This window comes from Oncorhynchus gorbuscha, linkage group LG11 (assembly GCF_021184085.1).
Source record: "Oncorhynchus gorbuscha isolate QuinsamMale2020 ecotype Even-year linkage group LG11, OgorEven_v1.0, whole genome shotgun sequence".
Lineage (NCBI taxonomy): Eukaryota > Metazoa > Chordata > Actinopteri > Salmoniformes > Salmonidae > Oncorhynchus > Oncorhynchus gorbuscha.
In genome coordinates this window covers 69,165,638-69,188,137 of record NC_060183.1, presented here as the reverse complement: position 1 = coordinate 69,188,137, position 22,500 = coordinate 69,165,638, and the positions used below count along the sequence as shown (strand labels likewise).

Sequence of the window (22,500 nt, the reverse complement as noted above, 5' to 3'; positions counted from 1 at the left end):
TCTCTCTGGCTCTCTCTCTCTCTCTCTCTCTCTCTGGCTCTCTCTCTCTCTCTCTGGCTCTCTCTCTCTCTCTCTCTGGCTCTCTCTCTCTCTCTCTCTCTCTCTCTGGCTCTTCTCTCTCTCTCTCTCTCTCTCTGGCTCTCTCTCTCTCTCTCTCTCTCTCTCTCTCTCTCTGGCTCTCTCTCTGGCTCTCTCTCTCTGGCTCTCTCTCTCTAGCTCTCTCTGGCTCTCTCTCTCTGGCTCTCTCTGGCTCTCTCTCTCTGGCTCTCTCTCTCTGGCTCTCTCTCTGGCTCTGGCTCTCTCTCTCTCTGGCTCTCTCTCTCTCTGGCTCTCTCTCTCTCTGGCTCTCTCTCTCTGGCTCTCTCTCTCTCTGGCTCTCTCTCTCTCTGGCTCTCTCCTCTCTGGCTCTCTCTCTCTCTGGCTCTCTCTGGCTCTCTGGCTCTCTGGCTCTCTCTGGCTCTCTGTCTCTCTGGCTCTCTGTCTCTCTGGCTCTCTGTCTCTCTCTCTCTGTCTCTCTCTCTCTCTCTCTCTCTCTCTGTCTCTCTCTCTCTCTCTCTCTCTCTGGCTCTCTCTCTCTCTCTCTCTCTCTCTCTCTCTGGCTCTCTCTCTCTCTCTCTCTCTCTGGCTCTCTCTCTCTCTCTCTGGCTCTCTCTCTCTCTCTCTCTGGCTCTCTCTCTCTCTCTGGCTCTCTCTCTCTCTCTCTCTCTCTCTCTCTCTCTCTCTCTCTGGCCTCTCTCTCTCTCGCTCTGGCTCTCTCTCGCTCTGGCTCTCTCTCTCTGGCTCTCTCTCTCGCTCTGGCTCTCTCTCTCTAGCTCTCTCTCTCTGGCTCTCTCTCTCTGGCTCTCTCTCTCTGGCTCTCTCTCTCTCTCTGGCTCTCTCTCTCTGGCTCTCTCTCTCTCTAGCTCTCTCTCTCTCTCTGGCTCTCTCTCTCTCTGGCTCTCTCTCTCTCTGGCTCTCTCTTAGCTCTCTGGCTCTCTCTCTGGCTCTCTCTCTCTCTCTGGCTCTCTCTCTCTCTCTGGCTCTCTCTCTCTCTCTCTGGCTCTCTCTCTCTCTGGCTCTCTCTCTCTCTCTCTGGCTCTCTCTCTGGCTCTCTCTCTGGCTCTCTCTCTGGCTCTCTCTCTCAGCTCTCTGGCTCTCTCTCTCTCTGGCTCTCTCTCTGGCTCTCTCTCTGGCTCTCTCTCTGGCTCTCTGGCTCTCTCTCTGGCTCTCTCTCTCTCTGGCTCTCTGGCTCTCTCTCTGGCTCTCTCTCTGGCTCTCTCTCTCTGGCTCTCTCTCTCTCTCTGGCTCTCTCTCTCTCTCTGCTCTCTCTCTCTCTCTGGCTCTCTCTGGCTCTCTGGGCTCTCTCTCTCTCTCTGGCTCTCTGGCTCTCTCTCTCTCTGGCTCTCTCTCTGGCTCTCTCTGGCTCTCTGGCTCTCTCCTGGCTCTCTGGCTCTCTCTCTGGCTCTCTGGCTCTCTCTGGCTCTCTCTGGCTCTCTCTGGCTCTCTCTGGCTCTCTGGCTCTCTCTGGCTCTCTCTGGCTCTCTCTCTCTCTCTCTCTCTCTGGCTCTCTCTCTCTCTCTCTCTCTGGCTCTCTCTCTCTCTCTCTCTGGCTCTCTCTGGCTCTCTCTCTGGCTCTCTCTCTCTCTCTCTGGCTCTCTCTGGCTCTCTCTCTCTCTCTCTCTCTCTCTCTCTGGCTCTCTCTCTCTCTCTCTCTGGCTCTCTCTCTCTCTCTCTGGCTCTCTCTGGCTCTCTCTCTCTCTCTCTCTCTAGCTCTCTCTCTCTCTCTCTCTGGCTCTCTCTCTCTCTCTCTCTCTCTCTCTCTCTCTCTCTAGCTCTCTCTCTGGCTCTCTAGCTCTCCTCTCTCTGGCTCTGCTCTCTCTCTCTCTCGCTCTGGCCCTCTCTCTCTCTCGCTCTGGCTCTCTCTCGCTCTGGCTCTCTCTCTCTCTCGCTCTCTCTCTCTCGCTCCTTCTGGCTCTGGCTCTCTCTCTCTGGCTCTCTCTCTCTGGCTCTCTCTCTCTGGCTCTCTCTCTCTCTAGCTGGCTCTCTCTCTCTCTGGCTCTCTCTCTCTCTGGCTCTGGCTCTCTGGCTCTCTCTCTGGCTCTCTCTCTCTCTCTGGCTCTCTCTCTCTCTGGCTCTCTCTCTCTCTGGCTCTCTCTCTCTCTCTGGCTCTCTCTCTCTCTCTCTCTGGCTCTCTCTCTCTCTCTGGCTCTCTCTCTCTCTCTGGCTCTCTCTCTCTCTCTGGCTCTCTCTCTCTCTCTGGCTCTCTCTCTCTCTCTGGCTCTCTCTCTCTCTGGCTCTCTCTCTGCTCTCTCTCTCTCTGGCTCTCTCTCTCTCTGGCTCTCTCTCTCTCTCTGGCTCTCTGGCTCTCTCTCTCTGGCTCTCTCTCTCTCTGGCTCTCTCTCTCTCTGGCTCTCTCTCTCTCTGGCTCTCTCTCTCTCTCTGGCTCTCTCTGGCTCTCTGGCTCTCTCTCTCTCTCTCTGGCTCTCTCTGGCTCTCTGGCTCTCTCTCTCTCTGGCTCTCTGGCTCTCTCTGGCTCTCTCTGGCTCTCTGGCTCTCTGGCTCTCTGGCTCTCTCTCTCTCTCTCTGGCTCTCTCTCTGGCTCTCTCTCTGGCTCTCTCTCTGGCTCTCTCTCTGGCTCTCTCTCTGGCTCTCTCTCTGGCTCTCTCTCTGGCTCTCTCTCTCTCTGGCTCTCTCTCTCTCTGGCTCTCTGGCTCTCTGGCTCTCTGGCTCTCTGGCTCTCTGTCTGTCTGGCTCTCTGGCTGTCTGGCTCTCTCTGTCTGTCTGGCTCTCTCTGTCTGTCTGGCTCTCTCTGTCTGTCTGGCTCTCTCTGTCTGTCTGGCTCTCTCTGTCTGTCTGGCTCTCTCTGTCTGTCTGGCTCTCTCTGTCTGTCTGGCTCTCTCTCTCTGTCTGGCTCTCTCTCTCTGTCTGGCTCTCTCTCTCTGTCTGGCTCTCTCTCTCTGTCTGGCTCTCTCTCTCTCTGTCTGGCTCTCTCTCTCTCTGTCTGGCTCTCTCTCTCTGTCTGTCTGGCTCTCTCTCTCTGTCTGGCTCTCTCTCTCTGTCTGTCTGGCTCTCTCTCTCTCTGTCTGGCTCTCTCTCTCTCTGTCTCGCTCTCTCTCTCTCTGTCTGGCTCTCTCTCTCTGTCTGGCTCTCTCTCTCTCTGTCTGGCTCTCTCTCTCTCTGTCTGGCTCTCTCTCTCTCTGTCTGGCTCTCTCTCTCTCTGTCTGGCTCTCTCTCTCTCTGTCTGGCTCTCTCTCTCTCTGTCTGGCTCTCTCTCTCTCTGTCTGGCTCTCTCTCTCTCTGTCTGGCTCTCTCTCTCTCTGTCTGGCTCTCTCTCTCTCTGTCTGGCTCTCTCTGTCTGGCTCTCTCTGTCTGGCTCTCTCTGTCTGGCTCTCTCTGTCTGGCTCTCTCTGTCTGGCTCTCTCTGTCTGGCTCTCTCTGTCTGGCTCTCTCTGTCTGGCTCTCTCTGTCTGGCTCTCTCTGTCTGGCTCTCTCTGTCTGGCTCTCTCTGTCTGGCTCTCTCTGTCTGGCTCGCTCTGTCTGGCTCGCTCTGTCTGGCTCGCTCTCTCTGGCTCGCTCTCTCTGGCTCGCTCTCTCTGGCTCGCTCTCTCTGGCTCGCTCTCTCTGGCTCGCTCTCTCTGGCTCGCTCTCTCTGGCTCGCTCTCTCTGGCTCGCTCTCTGGCTCTCTCTCTCTGGCTCGCTCTCTCTGGCTCGCTCTCTCTCTGGCTCGCTCTCTCTCTGGCTCGCTCTCTCTCTGGCTCGCTCTCTCTCTGGCTCGCTCTCTCTCTGGCTCGCTCTCTCTCTGGCTCGCTCTCTCTCTGGCTCGCTCTCTCTCTGGCTCGCTCTCTCTCTGGCTCGCTCTCTCTCTGGCTCTCTGGCTCGCTCTCTCTCTGGCTCGCTCTCTCTGGCTCGCTCTCTCTCTGGCTCGCTCTCTCTCTGGCTCGCTCTCTCTCTGGCTCGCTCTCTCTCTGGCTCGCTCTCTCTCTGGCTCGCTCTCTCTCTCTCTGGCTCGCTCTCTCTCTCTCTGGCTCGCTCTCTCTCTGGCTCGCTCTCTCTCTCTCTCTCTCTGGCTCGCTCTCTCTCTCTCTGGCTCGCTCTCTCTCTCTCTGGCTAGCTCTCTCTCTCTCTCTCTGGCTCGCTCTCTCTCTCTCTGGCTCGCTCTCTCTCTCTCTGGCTCGCTCTGGCTCTCTGGCTCGCTCTGGCTCGCTCTCTCTCTGGCTCGCCTCTCTCTCTGGCTCGAATAATAATAATAATCTCTTCTCTGGCTCGCTCTCTCTCTCTCTGGCTCGCTCTCTCTCTCTCTGGCTCGCTCTCTCTCTCTCTGGCTCGCTCTCTCTCTCTCTGGCTCGCTCTCTCTCTCTCTGGCTCGCTCTCTCTCTCTCTGGCTCGCTCTCTCTCTCTCTGGCTCGCTCTCTCTCTCTCTGGCTCGCTCTCTCTCTCTCTCTGGCTCTCTCTCTCTCTCTGGCTCTCTCTCTCTCTGGCTCTCTCTCTCTCTGGCTCGCTCTCTCTCTCTCTCTGGCTCTCTCTCTCTCTCTCTCTGGCTCGCTCTCTCTCTCTCTCTGGCTCCGCTCGCTCTCTCTCTCTCTGGCTCTCTCTCTCTGGCTCTCTCTCTGGCTCTCTCTCTCTCTGGCTCTCTCTCTCTGGCTCTCTCTCTCTCTGGCTCTCTCTCTCTCTGGCTCTCTCTCTCTGGCTCTCTCTCTCTGGCTCTCTCTCTCTCTGGCTCTCTCTCTGGCTCTCTCTCTCTCTGGCTCTCTCTCTCTGGCTCTCTCTCTCTCTGGCTCTCTCTCTCTCTGGCTCTCTCTCTCTCTGGCTCTCTCTCTCTCTGGCTCTCTCTCTCTCTGGCTCTCTCTCTCTCGCTGGCTCTCTCTCTCTGGCTCTCTGGCTCTCTCTCTGGCTCTCTCTCTCTCTCTCTCTCTGGCTCGCTGGCTCTCTCTCTGGCTCTCTGGCTCTCTCTCTCTCTCTCTCTGGCTCTCTCTCGTTTCTCTCTCTGGCTCTCTCGTTTCCTCTCTCTCAGCTCTGTTCTTGGGAAGATTTGAGCTCTTTCAATTGGACATTGTGAGCATCTCTCGTCTCACTCCACAGAGGCATGGATTGATATGCGTGCCCAACCCCTCCACATGTTATCTCTCACTGGGTGGAGGGCACTGCATTCTTAAACAGGCCACTCACTGCCAGGCCAAGAGTAATGACTGAGTGTTCTTGAATTTCACAATGTGTGGTTAGAATATTAATCACTTGGTCAATGAATCTCCAAGGGTGCATTTCAAGTCAAGAGCCATGTGGCACTTCTAGTACCACTCACTTCTTTATACTGTTCCTTTTTCAACTCTGAGTAGTGATATAACACAGCATGGTTGGTTTTCAGACTCAAACCACGAAAGCTGTTGCCTTGTATAGAATGTGTATCTGTTCTTCACAAGTTGCTATGGGGCATTGTACTGGTGGGGTGGAAAAGCCACAACGCTTGAGACCTGTTTCCTGCCTTTTTTATTTATTTATTTGTATTGAATTTATTTTATATTGCTGCATTCCAAAAGCACCGAATATTAGCCCTTCCTGTTTGGAGTTGTATTTTGTCTCAGACTCTCTGTCTCTATTCCTCTGTCTGTTTCTCTCACTCTGTCTCTCACTCTCTGCAGCTTCCCTGGTATCTAGTTATTGCAGTCAGTGACTGAGGTCTGTGACAGCCATGGTCTGTACAGTAGTTAGCAGACGGGACAGAATTTGCAGCTGTTAGCCTAGGATAGCCTATGTGATGCATGCTGTGTGAGTCATGTGCTAAAGCTAATGTCACACTATTGATTATAGCCACAGAGCTGAGGCGTAGGTTGTGTCTGAAAACCCTATTCCCTATAGTGCAATACTTTTAGCAGAGCACTGTGCGGCCCTGGTCAAAAGTAGTGCACTATATAGGAATAGAGTGCCATTTGGTATTTTAATTTCGACACAGTCTGGACTGTTTTCTAAATAACCACACTCTGTAATAGGAAGTCTATTCTATACCATTACTGTTCTGTCTGGCTTCAGGAAATGACTTCTCTGCTTTTCCTCTTTCTCTATTTTTCTTTGCCCTGCAAATATCTATCGTCATTTGCACCAGGCTGTAGGTTCGTTTGGCGTGACCCTCCCCTGACCTCTTGGATGAACCCATGTGTTAAATGAGCACAGCGGGGTGTGATGTTGTATGGTACTGATACAAATTGCTGAGTGTGGAAGCGACCAGGAAGTGGCTGTGTGGCAGTCACGGGTTGGTTCAGTTGACATGGTGAACCACAGCGTCCTGCCAGGGTCCCTTTATTCATCCCCTTGCTATTGTGTATCAAAGCTACTTTTGTAGCAGTCAGTCATTTGTACTGAAGTTATCATAGTACAGTAATACATTGATTGTGTTTCATAGTACAGTAATAACTATGGATTGTGTTTCATAGTACAGTAATAACTATGAATTGTGTAACTTATTCATGTAAGAGGAACATTTGGTATTTGTTTGCTTGTGATCTTGTGATTTCCAGGGCCACATGCTAAAGAGGAAGTCAAAGGTTGAGTAGTTGTGGAATTAGTTTCCTGAGTTTCCCTTGAGTAGGCCTGATAAACCTGATTGGAACCAGGTCAGTTACTATGCGCTTGCTCATTTCTTCCCCCTGTTGGACATACCTAGGCTCTGCCACAGGGCAGCCCTTTGCTGCTGGAGGAAGTAGCCTCTAGGTATCAGCATGCTTCAGTTGGGCTGGAACTTGGCTAGGCCAACCAAACGAGTGTGCTCGTATACACCCTTAAAATACCTTTGCTTGAAAAACGAGAATAGTACTGTTTGTCCATTTTGAGATGCTGTAGCCAGTATACATTTCCTCAAAATAATCAGAATGAATCAAATATAACAAGAAATCTGTCATTAATTTTGGCGTTTTTACAGATGAGATCTTAGGCATGCAATTTTACATCTAAGATTTGGTGCAGTATTTCTCAATGACAAAACTGTGCATAAAAACAAATGAGGCTTGTGTGTCCGGACAGCAGAAGTCTAAAACAAACAAATGAGGCTTGTGTGTCTGGACAGCAGAAGTCTAAATCAAACAAATGAGGCTTGTGTGTCTGGACAGCAGAAGTCTAAATCAAACAAATGAGGCTTGTGTGTCTGGACAGCAGAAGTCTAAATCAAACAAATGAGGCTTGTGTGTCCGGACAGCAGAAGTCTAAATCAAACAAATGAGGCTTTTGTGTCTGGACAGCAGAAGTCTCTGGACAGCAGAAGTCTAAATCAAACAAATGAGGCTTGTGTCTGGACAGCAGAAGTCTAAATCAAACAACAGCAGAAGTCTAAATCAAACAAATGAGGCTGGACAGCAGAAGTCTAAATCAAACAAATGAGGCTTGTGTGTCTAAATCTGAGGCTTGTGTGTCTGGACAGCAGAAGTCTCCGGACGGCAGAAAAATCAAACAAATGAGGCTTGTGTGTCTGGACAGCAGAAACAACAAACAAAAAACGTCTAAATCAAACAAATGATGTCCGGACAGCAGAAGTCTAAAACAAACAAATAAGGCTTGTGTGTCCGGACAGCAGAAACAACAAACAAAACATCACAAAATGTCATCATAATATATGCAAAAATTCTTCTGAACTGTTTCTGGTGGGAAGCATGCGGACGCCTAAACTGATCTTAAGTCAGTTTTGTGTTTCACCTCATAATGTGTAGGAGTCAGATCAGGCCACTGTAAGGTATTCCTCAAACAACCTTTGAACTTCCCTAACGCGTAGCCCTACGATTCAAACAGAGAGCCTGAGTACCAGTCTGTTTAGCTATCATTCCACTCCTGTCATATTAAACAACTTTGGCATGACAAGGAGTGGAATGTGTGCTAAAGAGACTGGTACAGAAAAGCTGCTGTTCGTATTGTGGTTTGGTAAAGTTTGTGTATTTTGGCTCTGAAGTATGTTGTCTCAGTGAAGTTAATATTTCTAAGGAAGGAGGTGAAGAGTAACAATCTAGTCTCAGTTTCTGTAGAACTAGGACAAGGAGGAATGTGGAACTCAACACGAGATAAGCTCAACAGTTGAAGAGAAGCAACCTCTGGGAAGGGACCAGAGGACTTAGGCAGGCTTGACAATACCAGTAATAGGAACAGACTTGAGTTCCTGCCTAGCAACAGAGAACGAATGTTTATCTTGGACATGCAAGGAGGTGACTGCCTAGTCAGAAGGTACAGATATGTGCTTGTATGTTGTGCTTGCAGCTGAGGCACCCAGTGGGTTGAATAACCTTGGTTTGGGGTTTTTACTTAGGTACTGAACAAACAAACACTAGCCAAACTTCAGACAGTTTTACACATGTCCATGGCATATGAATTATTGAGTGGTGGGTGGTGTATGCATTTTGTTATACCCACTGTTGCAACTGGACACCAATCCAGAGTAGTGATGGTTACTGCTACACAAACACACAGAATAGTGGTCTATAGTCAGTACTGTCACAATCTACACAGTCTCTGACTGTTGAGGACCCATCTTCAACCTGCTCCATTAACGTTATTCAGGACATTCTGAGTTGTATAGGGATTGTAGAACCGTTCCAGGGAGCATAGAACCATATAGAGGCCGTTTAAACTGTTTTAGGGAGCATAAAACCACATAGAACCGTACATGGATTGTTAGAACCATTGTAGGGACCATAGAAACATATAGGCAGCATTGTAGAACCTAAACACTATGGCCAGGATGACTATGGTGGACCAGTCGAGGCTGTTGGCGATGAGGACCTTGAGGAGGCTCATAGTGGAGAAGGCCAGGGCAGTAAAGCATGAAGGAAACACTTTCATCCTTGACCGGTTTTTCAGTTTACTAGGCTAATCATCTCTTCTTTTTTTCCCCCAGGGTGAAAAAAACAATGGATTTGATGTTCTCTACCACAACATGAAGCATGGTCAAATCTCCTCCAAGGAACTTACGGAGTTCATCAGAGAAAGGTAAGTTGTTGGTAGCCTGGTTCTGGATCAGTTTGTGCTGTGTCATGTGCTAACTATTATGTTTGTAACCAGGCTATGCCATTTGGTGTTTCCTTAGTTAAACCTCCGCTCACCCTTGTTTTGAGGGTTCTGTTTAACCCAATGCTGTTCTCATCATAGAGATGAATCCGAGACTTACTTAAAAATGTACTCAACACCAATTTTTCTGGTTAACCTAAAAGTTGACCGTCCATTAAAGGTCATGCACAGTCAAATTGGGTCAGGTGTGGAGGATGCCAGCTGATGGTACAATCGATAAAGTGACAAATGCTGGCTCATTGGTAAAGCCCAATGTGAAAATGCCTTCCCCTTCTGTCAAAATAATGAGTTCAGGGGGAGCATTCTATTGGCCGAATGAGCCACATCACCCGTCCATAAATGTGCACACATTAGGGCTGGGCAGTATCCAGATTTTCATATTGTCATAACGTCCTTCACCCATCCCGGGATTTACAGTATTACCGGCTTAGTACACAAGGGGGGGGCCAAACAAATCCTGACTAGTCTCCCGGTCCCAGCCGCATAAAAACATCCCCGCAGCATGGTGCTGCCACCACCACACTTCACAGTAGGGATGGTATTGGCCAGGTGAAGACCAGTGCCTGGTTTCCTCCAGTCGTGACCCTTGACATTCAGGCCAAAGAGTTCAATCTTGGTTTCATCAGACCAGAGAATCTTGTTTCTCATGGTCTGAGAGTACTTTTAGGTACCTTTTGGCAAACTCCAAGCGGGCTGTCATGTGCCTTTTACTGTGGAGTGGCTTCCGTCTGGCCACTGAACCATAAAGGTCTGATTGGTAGAGTGCTGCAGAGATTGTTGTCCTTCTGGATGATTCTCCCATCTACACAGAGGAACTCTGGACCTCTGTCTGAGTGACCGTCGGGTTGTTGGTCACCTCCCTGATCAAGGCCCTTCTCCCCCGATTGCTCAGTGTGGCTGAGTGGCCAGCGCTAGGAAGAGTCTTGGTGGTTCCAGACTTCCATTTAGGAATGATGGAGTTAACTTGTCCTAGGGACTTCAATGCTGCATAAATGTTTTGGTAACCTTTGACACAAACCTGTCTTTGGAGCTCTATGGAGAATTCCTTTGACCTCATGGCTTGGTTTTTGCCGTGACATGCATTGTCAACTGTGGGACCTTATATAGACAGGTGTGTTGCTTTCCAAATCATGTCCAATCAATTGAATTTACCACAGGTGGACTCCTATCAAGTTTTAGAAACATCTCAAGGATGATCAATGGAAACAGGATGCACCTGAGCTCATAGCAAAGGGTGTGAATACTTATGTTAGTAAGGTATTTCTGTTTTATTTTTAATACATTTGCAAACATTTCTACACTTTTTTTGCTTTGTCTTTATGGGGTTTTGAATGTAGATTGAGGCATTTTTAAATGTTATTTCACAATTTTAGAGTAAGGTTGTAATGTAGCTAATGTGGAAAATGTGAAGGTCTGAATACTTTCCAAATTCACTCCACAGTATAAAGGAATCCTTGTTGCCTACCAATCAATGGTCTCCCACGGCATAGGGGTTGGCTCACTGTCTTCCATGCCGTTAAGTGTTGCCAATTTAGTCACTTTGTCGCTATATTAAGAACGTTTTCAGACCGCTCCAGTGACTTTTATTGTTAAGTCTATTGACAAATTCTACTTTTCAGGCTCTGCCTTTGAGGAGTTGCCACCTAAAGTTTCTGTGGTTTTAATAGCATTTAGCAACTTTTCCCACTCAATTCTGCTGCAAATGAGTGGGAGAAGTCACAGCAACAGCGCACACACAGGCAGAGAAGCACAAGGGGAGGGGTGTGAGGCGGAAGAGGGGCGAAAGATGCTATATATCTCTCTGTGTTATGTGTTTGAGGATACAGTATCTGTTCTGTAACTGATTGATTGATCTGTTTTGCTCTTCTCAGCTGTATAACTTAGCAAGCTAGTTACAGTAGCACTCACAGCTATAATTGAAGATAGCTAAGCTAACTAGCACTCCCAGAACACCCACATTTGAAGACAGGAAGGCTACATCCAGACATAGTATGTGCTTATCAAATCACCAGTTGGCAACCCATCCCCTATGGGATTAATTAACACATAACAAACATTACAATAATTCACTATGATAATTGAGTGTTAAAATTCTGAATCATGATGTTAAATTTGATACATTTGTCGATCTCTTTTTTTAATGATAAAAAAACAACTTTATTTAACTAGGCAAGTCAGTTAAGAACAAATTCGTATTTACAATGACTGCCTACCAAGAGACAAAAGGCCTCCTGCGGGGATGGGGGCTCTCCAGCCATAGACCGGGAATCAGGTTCATGCTGAACGACCTACAAGTAAACACAGGAGTATGTGACGGGGCAATTATGAGCGTGTCAGAGGTCATTCTAATATTGTTTTTCACTCTGGTTGCACATTTAACATGCTGATAGAAATGAGGTAAAACTGATGAGTTTCCCTGCATTAAAGTCCCCGGCCACTAGGAGCGCCCCCTCTGGATGAACGTTTTCCTGTTTGCTTATGGCGGAATACAGCTCATTGAGTGCGGTCTTAGTGCCAGCGTCTGCGGTGGTACAAAAAATATAGATGTAAACTCTCTTGGTAAATAGTGCGGTCTACAGCTTATTATGAGATACACTACCTCAGGCGAGGTAAAACCTTGAGACTTCCTTAGATTTCGTGCACCAGCTGTTTACAAATATGCATAAGCCACCGCCCCTTGTCTTACTAGAGGCCACTGTTCTAGCCTGCCGAAAAATCTTAAAACCAGCCAGCTGTATGTTAATCATGTCGTTGTTCAGCCACGACTCATAGAAACATAAGATACAGTTTTTTAAATGTCCCGTTGGTAGGATATACGTGCTCGTAGTTCATCTGTTTTATTATCGAGTGATTGTACATTGGCTAATAGGACCGATGGTAAAAGTAGATTACCCACTCAGCGACGGATCCTTACAAGGCAACTGGACCCTCGTCCACGATATTGCTGTCTTTTCCTCCTGCAAATGATGGGGATGAGGGCTTTGTCAGGTGTCTGGAGTAAATCCTTCCCGTCCGACTAGTTGAAGAAGAATTCATCCAGTACGGGGTGAGTTATCGCTGCCCTGATATCAAGAAGCAATTTTTGGTCATAAGACACAGTGGGAGAAATATTATATACAAAATAAGTTACAAATAACACAAAAAAACATGCACAATTGATTATGGGATCGTAAAGGCAGCCATCTCCTTCGGTGCAATTATTATACCAGGAGCCAACAGTTTGATTAATGCAACCTAAGGAAATCCAGTCCTCTTTCAGCTCTCCTTAAAAGAGAAAATGAACTGTGGAACGAGCATGTGGTGTAGCCTACTCTCCCAGGCTTAGGCCTGATTTAGGCCACCTGCACACCTGAACACTCCATAGACTGTAAAACACCTTGGCAGTGGACTGCATACCTGTAGCCTCTCAGCCATAATAAGGAGCTTAATCATACCTCCTTTAGAATTCCTCTCACGCCTTGATGTCTTTCATTGTGTTTGAGGTCTATTTTTATAACCTCGTCTGCTCAAGGTCTCCTGTTGGAATTCAGGATGGGCTGGCCCACACAAAAATGTGCTCATCACTCAAACAGACACTGCATTTACCACACTATGTTTTGCCACAGACTGTAAATATTAGCCTACCACACAAACAGGAAAGTTTCCACAGCTTAAGTTTGCTTTGACACTGGGTAAGCTCCTGTTAGTGGAGGCGTAGACTTGTCCTATATCGTCTTTTTTTCCAGTCTGTGGTGTAGATTGGTTATTACTGCATTGTCGAACTAGAAAGCACAAGCATTTCGCTACACTCGCATTAACATCTGCTAACCATGTGTATGTGACAAATAAAATTTCATTTGATTAGATGGGTCACAGGTAGCTTACTAGCTTACATCTCAGGGTTAGGCCTATATCGTTACTGTTCGCTGTAACTGACAATCAACTTGCACACCTACCTACCCATCAGTGGCGCAGCGGTCTAAGGCACTGCATCTCAGTGCTAGAGGCGTCACTACAGACCTGGTTCGATTCCAGGCTGTATCACAGCAGGCCGTGATTGGGAGTCCCATAGGGCAGTGCACCATTGGCACAGCATTGGCCGGGGTAGGCCATCATCGTAATCATCCAGAACGCCGCAGCCCGTCTAGTGTTCAACCTTCCCAAGTTCTCTCACGTCACCCCGCTCCTCCGCTCTCTCCACTGGCTTCCAGTTGAAGCTCGCATCCGCTACAAGACCATGGTGCTTGCCTACGGAGCTGTGAGGGGAACGGCACCTCAGTACCTCAGGCTCTGATCAGGCCCTACACCCAAATAAGGGCACTGCGTTCATCCACCTCTGGCCTGCTCGCCTCCCTACCACTGAGGAAGTACAGTTCCCGCTCAGCTCAGTCAAAACTGTTCGCTGCTCTGGCTCCCCAATGGTGGAACAAACTCCTCACGACGCCAGGACAGCGGAGTCAATCACCACCTTCCGGAGACACCTGAAACCCCACCTCTTTAAGGAATACCTAGGATAGGATAAAGTAATCCTTCTCACCCCCCCCCTTAAAATATTTAGATGCACTATTGTAAAGTGGTTGTTCCACTGGATGTCATAAGGTGAATGCACCAATTTGTAAGTCGCTCTGGATAAGAGCGTCTGCTAAATGACTTAAATGTAAATGTAAATGTAATTAATAATTTGTTCTTAACTAATTTGTCATGTTAAATAAATGTTCAATAAAATTTTTAAAATCTGAATCTGTGTTCCCATGGTTTTCTGTGTCTCTTTTGAGGAAGTCTCATACCTCAAACGTTGCGTTGTGGCTCCCTCTGGTGGCCAGAAACAGACCATGCACCTACAGTACTGTACCATGTGTTTTATATAGGCCTACTGTAACACACAGCCAATATTCGTCCTGAATACGATGGGAGGGATGGGAGGGATGGATAGGAGGGATGGATAGGAGGGATGGATAGGAGGGATGGATAGGAGGGATGGATAGGAGGGATGGATAGGAGGGATGGGAGGGGAGGGATGGTGAGGGATGGTGAGGGAATCTCGTCTCTGTGTTTCGACACTACACTAAATGGGAGACCTTGATGAACAGAGCTCTCCACTTGGTTGGGCTTTGCTTTGACTAATAATCAGACTGACTAACACTCAAACGTTTATGTTCCAAGTGTCTGTGAGTGTTCAGTGGGTGTGGAGTTGTCTTGGGCCTTGACTTACATGTATAGTACTTGTTGTAAACACTCAATGGAACCCCTTCCAACCGGTAGATGATTTGAGGGTTTTAGTGCTGTGTTGATGGATTTATTATGGTTGACCTGATTCACTAGAGGAAAGTTGAATCATAAATGTCCCTCGTCAAAAGTAGTGTGCTATATAGAGAATAGGGTGTCATTTGGAGCATCATGAATGAGGTTACTGATTCAATAGGTAAATTATTAAGGTAACGTTCTGTGCTTTGACCCTCTAGGGCTACCATAGAAGAGGTCTATGCCAGGTCAATGACCAAACTTGCCAAGTCAGCTGGTAACTTCTCTCAGCTCGGGTAAGACACACACGCTCGTGCGTCAGGTGAAAAGAGAAGTTTGTGTCCTATATCAACCCTCCCTATTTAATGATAAGACCAGTCTTCACAGAATGAATGATCTACTGATCTCCAGTTAATAAAGTCTGTGTGCTGCAGGACGTTTGCCCGGTGTGGGATGTGTTTAAGACATCCACAGAGAAGCTGGCCAGCTGCCACCTGGAGCTGGTGAGGAAGCTACAGGAGCTTATCAAAGACGTGCAGAAGTACGTGGATGACCAGGCCAAGGCCCATAAAAGGTGCGGAATGGAGAACCAAACACGACACCACACATCACATTGTTTCCTTATAACAAGCCCAGACCCACAAACAGCCCGGCAGGCAGAATCACACAACACAACACGCCAATTTGTTCCTGTAGGATTTACATTTGAGTCATTTAGCAGATCCTCTTATCCAGAGCGACTTACAAGAGCCATTAGGGTTAAGTACCTCGCTCAATGGCACATCGACAGATTTTTCACCGTCAGCTCGGGGATACGAACCAGCGTCATTTCGGTTACTGGCCAAACACTTTTAACCACTAGGTTACCTGCTTCATCAACTAGTCTGTCCTTGCTGGTGTCTGTGCTCTGCCTGTGTAGGCTGCTGCTAATGATAACCTATATTTACCCTCTGGAGCTGAATAAAGTAGACTTCTTTCAGTCACTGCCATGGGGAAGGGTTTCTGTAGAGTGATTCTACTGATGGATTCTGGAGAGAATGTGTGTGTTCTCTATCCTGCCTGCAGTAACCAGCGGAGCCTCACCTCCTATGGCATGTATGTGTCAGCAGGTCTAACTAACCAAACACTACCTGTGAATTAGCAGAATTGGGTTTGAGCTTTCAGCATAACAAAAAAGGCTTACACACACACACACACACACACACAGACACAGAATGTCAAGTTGCCATTTTAGCTAAGCTACTTTCTACCATTTATAATGATCTTTGCTTCCATTTTTAGTGGTTTCAATCATGGGCTTTTCATACAAGGACAGTAAAATGAATGTGTTTGTTTCAATGGTTGCTGTCTTCCTCTTTCCTACTCAGACCAAGGAGGAGGTGGCGTCCACGCTGGAATCAGTCCAGACCATACAGACCACCGGAGTAGCCTTACAGAAGTCCAAGGAGAACTACAACGCCAAAACTGTGGAGCAGGAGAGACTCCGCAAGGAGGGAGCAACACAGAGAGATGTGGACAAGGTACTCTACACTAGACTAAACTACACTAGGAGAAGGTACTGTACACAAGACTAAACTACACTAGGAGAGAGCAACACAGAGAGATGTGGACAAGGTACTGTACACTAGACTAAACTACACTAGGAGAAGGTACTGTACACTAGACTAAACTACACTAGGAGAAGGTACTGTACACTAGACTAAACTACACTAGGAGAGAGCAACACAGAGAGATGTGGACAAGGTACTGTACACTAGACTAAACTACACTAGGAGAAGGTACTATACACTAGACTAAACTACACTAGGAGAAGGTACTGTACACTAGACTAAACTACACTAGGAGAGAGCAACACAGAGAGATGTGGACAAGGTACTGTACACTAGACTAAACTACACTAGGAGAAGGTACTATACACTAGACTAAACTACACTAGGAGAGCAACACAGAGAGATGTGGACAAGGTACTGTACACTACACTAAACTACACTAGGAGAGAGCAACACAGAGAGATGTGGACAATGTACTGTACACTAGAGAAGACTAAACTACACTAGGAGAAGGTACTGTACACTAGACTAAACTACACTAGGAGAAGGTACTGTACACTAGACTAAACTACACTAGGAGAGAGCAACACAGAGAGATGTGGACAAGGTACTGTACACTAGACTAAACTACACTAGGAGAGAGCAACACAGAGAGATGTGGACAAGGTACTGTACACTAGACTAGACTAGACTAGGAACAACACACTAGGATGTGGAAGGTACTAGACTAGACTAGACTAAACTACACTAGGAGAAGGTACTGTACACTAGACTAAACTACACTAGGAGAGAGCAACACTAGAGAGAGCAGAGAGATGAGGTGGGAGATCACAGGTACAGCTGTAGATGACCTATCACTATCCCGTTCTCTGTATCTCCATATCTTATCACCGGTCTGTCATTACGTAGATGAGTAGTAGTACTTCATGCCAGAATAAATGTATATTTTTTTCCTCGATCTGTTTCTGAATCACATGTGTGTCTGCTCGGGTGAGATCTGGTGCTCCATAGAGGACTGTGTGACTGAGGCTGATGGTGACATGTGAAAACAGATGGCTTTTTCCTGTTGTCTGTCTGTCTCTGATCTCTGCAGGCTGGAGTGAAGGCCAAGAAAGCCACGGAACCTACAAGGGCTTTGTGGAAAAATATGCCACAGCCAAGTCCGAGTTTGAACAGAAGATGGCTGAAACTGCACAGGTGTGGGTTTGTATTCCATCCACTTTCTAGTTCCACAGGACAATGTGTTTCTGTGTTGGTATTCCATCCACTTTCTAGTTCCACAGGTATTCCAAGTTGTGTTTCTGTGTTGGTATTCCATCCACTTTCTAGTTCCACAGGACAATGTGTTTCTGTGTTGGTATTCCATCCACTTTCTAGTTCCACAGGACAATGTGTTTCTGTGTTGGTATTCCATCCACTTTCTAGTTCCACAGGATAATGTGTTTCTGTGTTGGTATTCCATCCACTTTCTAGTTCCACAGGACAATGTGTTTCTGTGTTGGTATTTCCCATCCATGTGTTTCTGTGTTTTCTAGTTCCACAGGACAATGTGTTTCTGTGTGTTTCTGTGTTGGTATTCCATCCACTTTCTAGTTCCACAGGACAATGTGTTTCTGTGTTGGTATTCCATCCACTTTCTAGTTCCACAGGACAATGTGTTTCTGTGTTGGTATTCCATCCACTTTCTAGTTCCACAGGACAATGTGTTTCTGTGTTGGTATTCCATCCACTTTCTAGTTCCACAGGACAATGTGTTTCTGTGTTGGTATTCCATCCACTTTCTAGTTCCACAGGACAATGTGTTTCTGTGTTGGTATTCCATCCTTTCTAGTTCCACAGGACAATGTGTTTCTGTGTTGGTATTCCATACCTAGCTTCCTAGTTGCATGTGTTTCTGTGTTGGTATTCCATCCACTTTCTAGTTCCACAGGACAATGTGTTTCTGTGTTGGTATTCCATACTCAGCTTTCTGCAGTTCCACAGGCTGTGTGTTTACTGCTCAGTATTCCAAGCTGTGTGTGTTTACCGCTCAGTATTCCATGTGTGTGTGTTTACCGCTCAGTATTCCATGCTGATGTGTTTACTGCTCAGTATTCCATGCTTGTCTAGTTCCACAGTATTCCATGTGTTTCTGTGTTGCTCAGTATTCCATGCTGTTGTGTTTACCGCTCAGTATTCCATGCTGTGTGTGTTTACCGCTCAGTATTCCATGCTGTGTGTGTTTACCGCTCAGTATTCCATGCTGTGTGTGTTTACCGCTCAGTATTCCATGCTGTGTGTGTTTACCGCTCAGTATTCCAAGCTGTGTGTGTTTACCGCTCAGTATTCCATGCTGTGTGTGTTTACCGCTCAGTATTCCATGCTGTGTGTGTTTACCGCTCAGTATTCCATGCTGTGTGTGTTTACCGCTCAGTATTCCATGCTGTGTGTGTTTACCGCTCAGTATTCCAAGCTGTGTGTGTTTACCGCTCAGTATTCCATGCTGTGTGTGTTTACCGCTCAGTATTCCATGCTGTGTGTTTACCGCTCAGTATTCCAAGCTGTGTGTGTTTACCGCTCAGTATTCCATGCTGTGTGTGTTTACCGCTCAGTATTCCATGCTGTGTGTGTTTACCGCTCAGTATTCCAAGCTGTGTGTGTTTACCGCTCAGTATTCCATGCTGTGTGTGTTTACCGCTCAGTATTCCAAGCTGTGTGTGTTTACCGCTCAGTATTCCATGCTGTGTGTGTTTACCGCTCAGTATTCCATGCTGTGTGTGTTTACCGCTCAGTATTCCATGCTGTGTGTGTTTACCGCTCAGTATTCCATGCTGTGTGTGTTTACCGCTCAGTATTCCATGCTGTGTGTTTACCGCTCAGTATTCCAAGCTGTGTGTGTTTACCGCTCAGTATTCCATGCTGTGTGTGTTTACCGCTCAGTATTCCAAGCTGTGTGTGTTTACCGCTCAGTATTCCATGCTGTGTGTGTTTACCGCTCAGTATTCCATGCTGTGTGTGTTTACCGCTCAGTATTCCATGCTGTGTGTGTTTACCGCTCAGTATTCCATGCTGTGTGTGTTTACCGCTCAGTATTCCATGCTGTGTGTGTTTACCGCTTCAGTATTCCATGCTGTGTGTGTTTACCGCTCAGTATTCCATGCTGTGTGTGTTTACCGCTCAGTATTCCATGCTGTGTGTGTTTACCGCTCAGTATTCCATGCTGTGTGTTTACCGCTCAGTATTCCATGCTGTGTGTTTACCGCTCAGTATTCCATGCTGTGTGTGTTTACCGCTCAGTATTCCATGCTGTGTGTGTTTACCGCTCAGTATTCCATGCTGTGTGTGTTTACCGCTCAGTATTCCATGCTGTGTGTGTTTACCGCTCAGTATTCCATGCTGTGTGTGTTTACCGCTCAGTATTCCATGCTGTGTGTGTTTACCGCTCAGTATTCCATGCTGTGTGTGTTTACCGCTCAGTATTCCATGCTGTGTGTGTTTACCGCTCAGTATTCCATGCTGTGTGTGTTCTGTGCTCGGCATCGTCTCAGCTTGTGTTATTTCCTCACCAACGGAATCATTGTGGAAAACTCTGATTGGAACCATCTGAATGACTGATTAGATAAACTCTAAATGCAAATCAGACAACAGAATTTGACCGTTCGTATCCTGCACTTTAGTGAGCCACACGGACAAACTGGTTTGAGTTAGGACAGATTTTCTGTTTTCCCCCAGAGGCAACAGCAATCTATGGCTCCTCTCAAATTCAGCATGTGAACATGAGTTCTAAACATGGCACGGGTGCACGTGTCTTCTGTGAAATCACTTGTGTGTGTTTCGAGTTTGTGTATTGGCCTGGCGGTTGGCCTGGCGGTTGGCCTGGCGGTTGGCCTGGCGGTTGGCCTGGCGGTTGGCCTAACTGTAAGCTGATGTGAATGTTGGGGTTTACGCAAGTGTGCTCGCCTGTGAATGTACTCTGTGTGTCTCGTGTTTGAGTGTGTACACTAGCTGTGGTAGTGTTTGTTGGAGCAATCATGGATGTTTGTGTGTAAGAGATTGCCTATATCCGTGTGTTTATGCAGTCAGGCACACTCCTCTTCCTCTCTATCCACGCCTGTGATTTTCCAGCTTGTGATTATTTATAGTCCTTCTCCTTGGTTTACCCCAAACTCTCCCCAGCCAAGGGCAGCCTTGGATGGGGAGTAAAAACACCATTGTATAGAGCCCAGACACACACACACACACAGACAGCTCCAGAGCCCAGACACACACACACAGACAGCTCCAGAGCCCAGACACACACACACAGACAGCTCCAGAGCCCAGACACACACACACAGACAGCTCCAGAGCCCAGACACACACACACACAGACAGCTCCAGAGCCCAGACACACACACACACACACACAGACAGCTCCAGAGCCCAGACACACACACACACACAGACAGCTCCAGAGCCCAGACACACACACACAGACAGCTCCAGAGCAGACACACAGCTCCAGAGCACACACACACAGCTCCAGAGCACACACACACAGCTCCAGAGCCACACACACACACACAGCTCCAGAGCCACACACACACAGCTCCAGAGCCCACACACACACACAGCTCCAGAGCCCACACACACACACACACACACACACACAGCTCCAGAGCCACACACACAGCTCCAGAGCCCACACACACACACACCACACAGCACACAGAGCACACACACACACACACACACAGCTCCAGAGCCCACACACACACACACACACACACAGCTCCAGAGCCCACACACACACACACACACACAGCTCCAGAGCCCAGACACACACACACACACACACAGACAGCTCCAGAGCCCAGACACACACACACACACACACACACACACACACACACACACACACACACACACACACACACACACACACACACACACACACACACACACACACAGACAGCTCCAGAGCCCAGACACACACACACACACAGACAGCTCCAGAGCCCAGACACACACACACACACAGACAGCTCCAGAGCCCACACACACACACACACACACACAGCTCCAGAGCACACACACACACACAGACAGCTCCAGAGCACGCACACACACACACACACACACACACACACACACACACACACACACACACACACACACACACACACACACAGCTCCAGAGCCCACACACACACACACACACAGACAGCTCCAGAGCCCACACACACACACACACACAGACAGCTCCAGAGCCCACACACACACACACACACAGACAGCTCCAGAGCCCACACACACACACACACACAGACAGCTCCAGAGCCCACACACACACACACACACAGACAGCTCCAGAGCCCACACACACACACACACACAGACAGCTCCAGAGCCCACACACACACACACACACAGACAGCTCCAGAGCCCACACACACACACACACACACACACACACACACACACACACACACACACACACACACACAGACAGCTCCAGAGCCCACACACACACACACACACACACACACACACACAGACAGCTCCAGAGCCCACACACACACACACACACACACACACACACACACACACACACACACACACACACACACACACACACACACACACACACACACACACAGACAGCTCCAGAACACACACACACACAGACAGCTCCAGAACACACACACACACAGACAGCTCCAGAAACACACACACACACAGACAGCTCCAGAACACACACACACAGACAGGCTCAGAACACACACACAGACAGACAGCTCCAGAACACACACACAGACAGACAGCTCCAGAACACACACACACACACACACACACAGACAGCTCCAGAACACACACACACACACACACACACAGACACACAGACAGCTCCAGAGCCCACACACACACACACACACACACACACACAGACAGCTCCAGAGCCCACACACACACACACACAGACAGCTCCAGAGCCCACACACACACACACACAGACAGCTCCAGAGCCCACACACACACAGACAGCCCACAGCACACACACACACAGACAGCTCCAGCCCACACACACAGACAGCTCCAGAGCCCACACACACAGACAGCTCCAGAGCCCACACACACAGACAGCTCCAGAGCCCCACACACACAGACAGCTCCAGAGCCCACACACACAGACAGCTCCAGAGCCCACACACACAGACAGCTCCAGAGCCCACACACACAGACAGCTCCAGAGCCCACACACAGCTCCAGAGCCCAGCACACAGAGCCCACACACACAGACAGCTCCAGAGCCCACACACACACACACAGCTCCAGAGCCACACACACACAGACAGCTCCAGAGCCCACACACAGACAGCTCCAGAGACACACAGACAGCTCCAGAGCCCACACACACACAGACAGCTCCAGAGCCCACACACACAGACAGCTCCAGAGCCCACACACACAGACAGCTCCAGAGCCCACACACACAGACAGCTCCAGAGCCCACACACACAGACAGCTCCAGAGCCCACACACACAGACAGCTCCAGAGCGCACACACACACACACACACACACACACACACACACACACACACACACACACACACACACACACACACACACAGACAGCTCCAGAGCCCAGACACACACAGACAGCTCCAGAGCCCAGACACACACGCACACAGACAGCTCCAGAGCCCAGACACACACAGACAGCTCCACAGCACAGACACACACGCACACACACA

General features: G+C 48.4%; 1 pseudogene; it reads left to right on the top strand.

Moving 5' to 3' along the window:
• The first annotated feature begins 8,689 nt into the window (after positions 1–8,689).
• LOC124047712 overlaps positions 8,690–22,500 on the top strand; it is a 29,346-nt pseudogene continuing 15,535 nt past the window's right edge.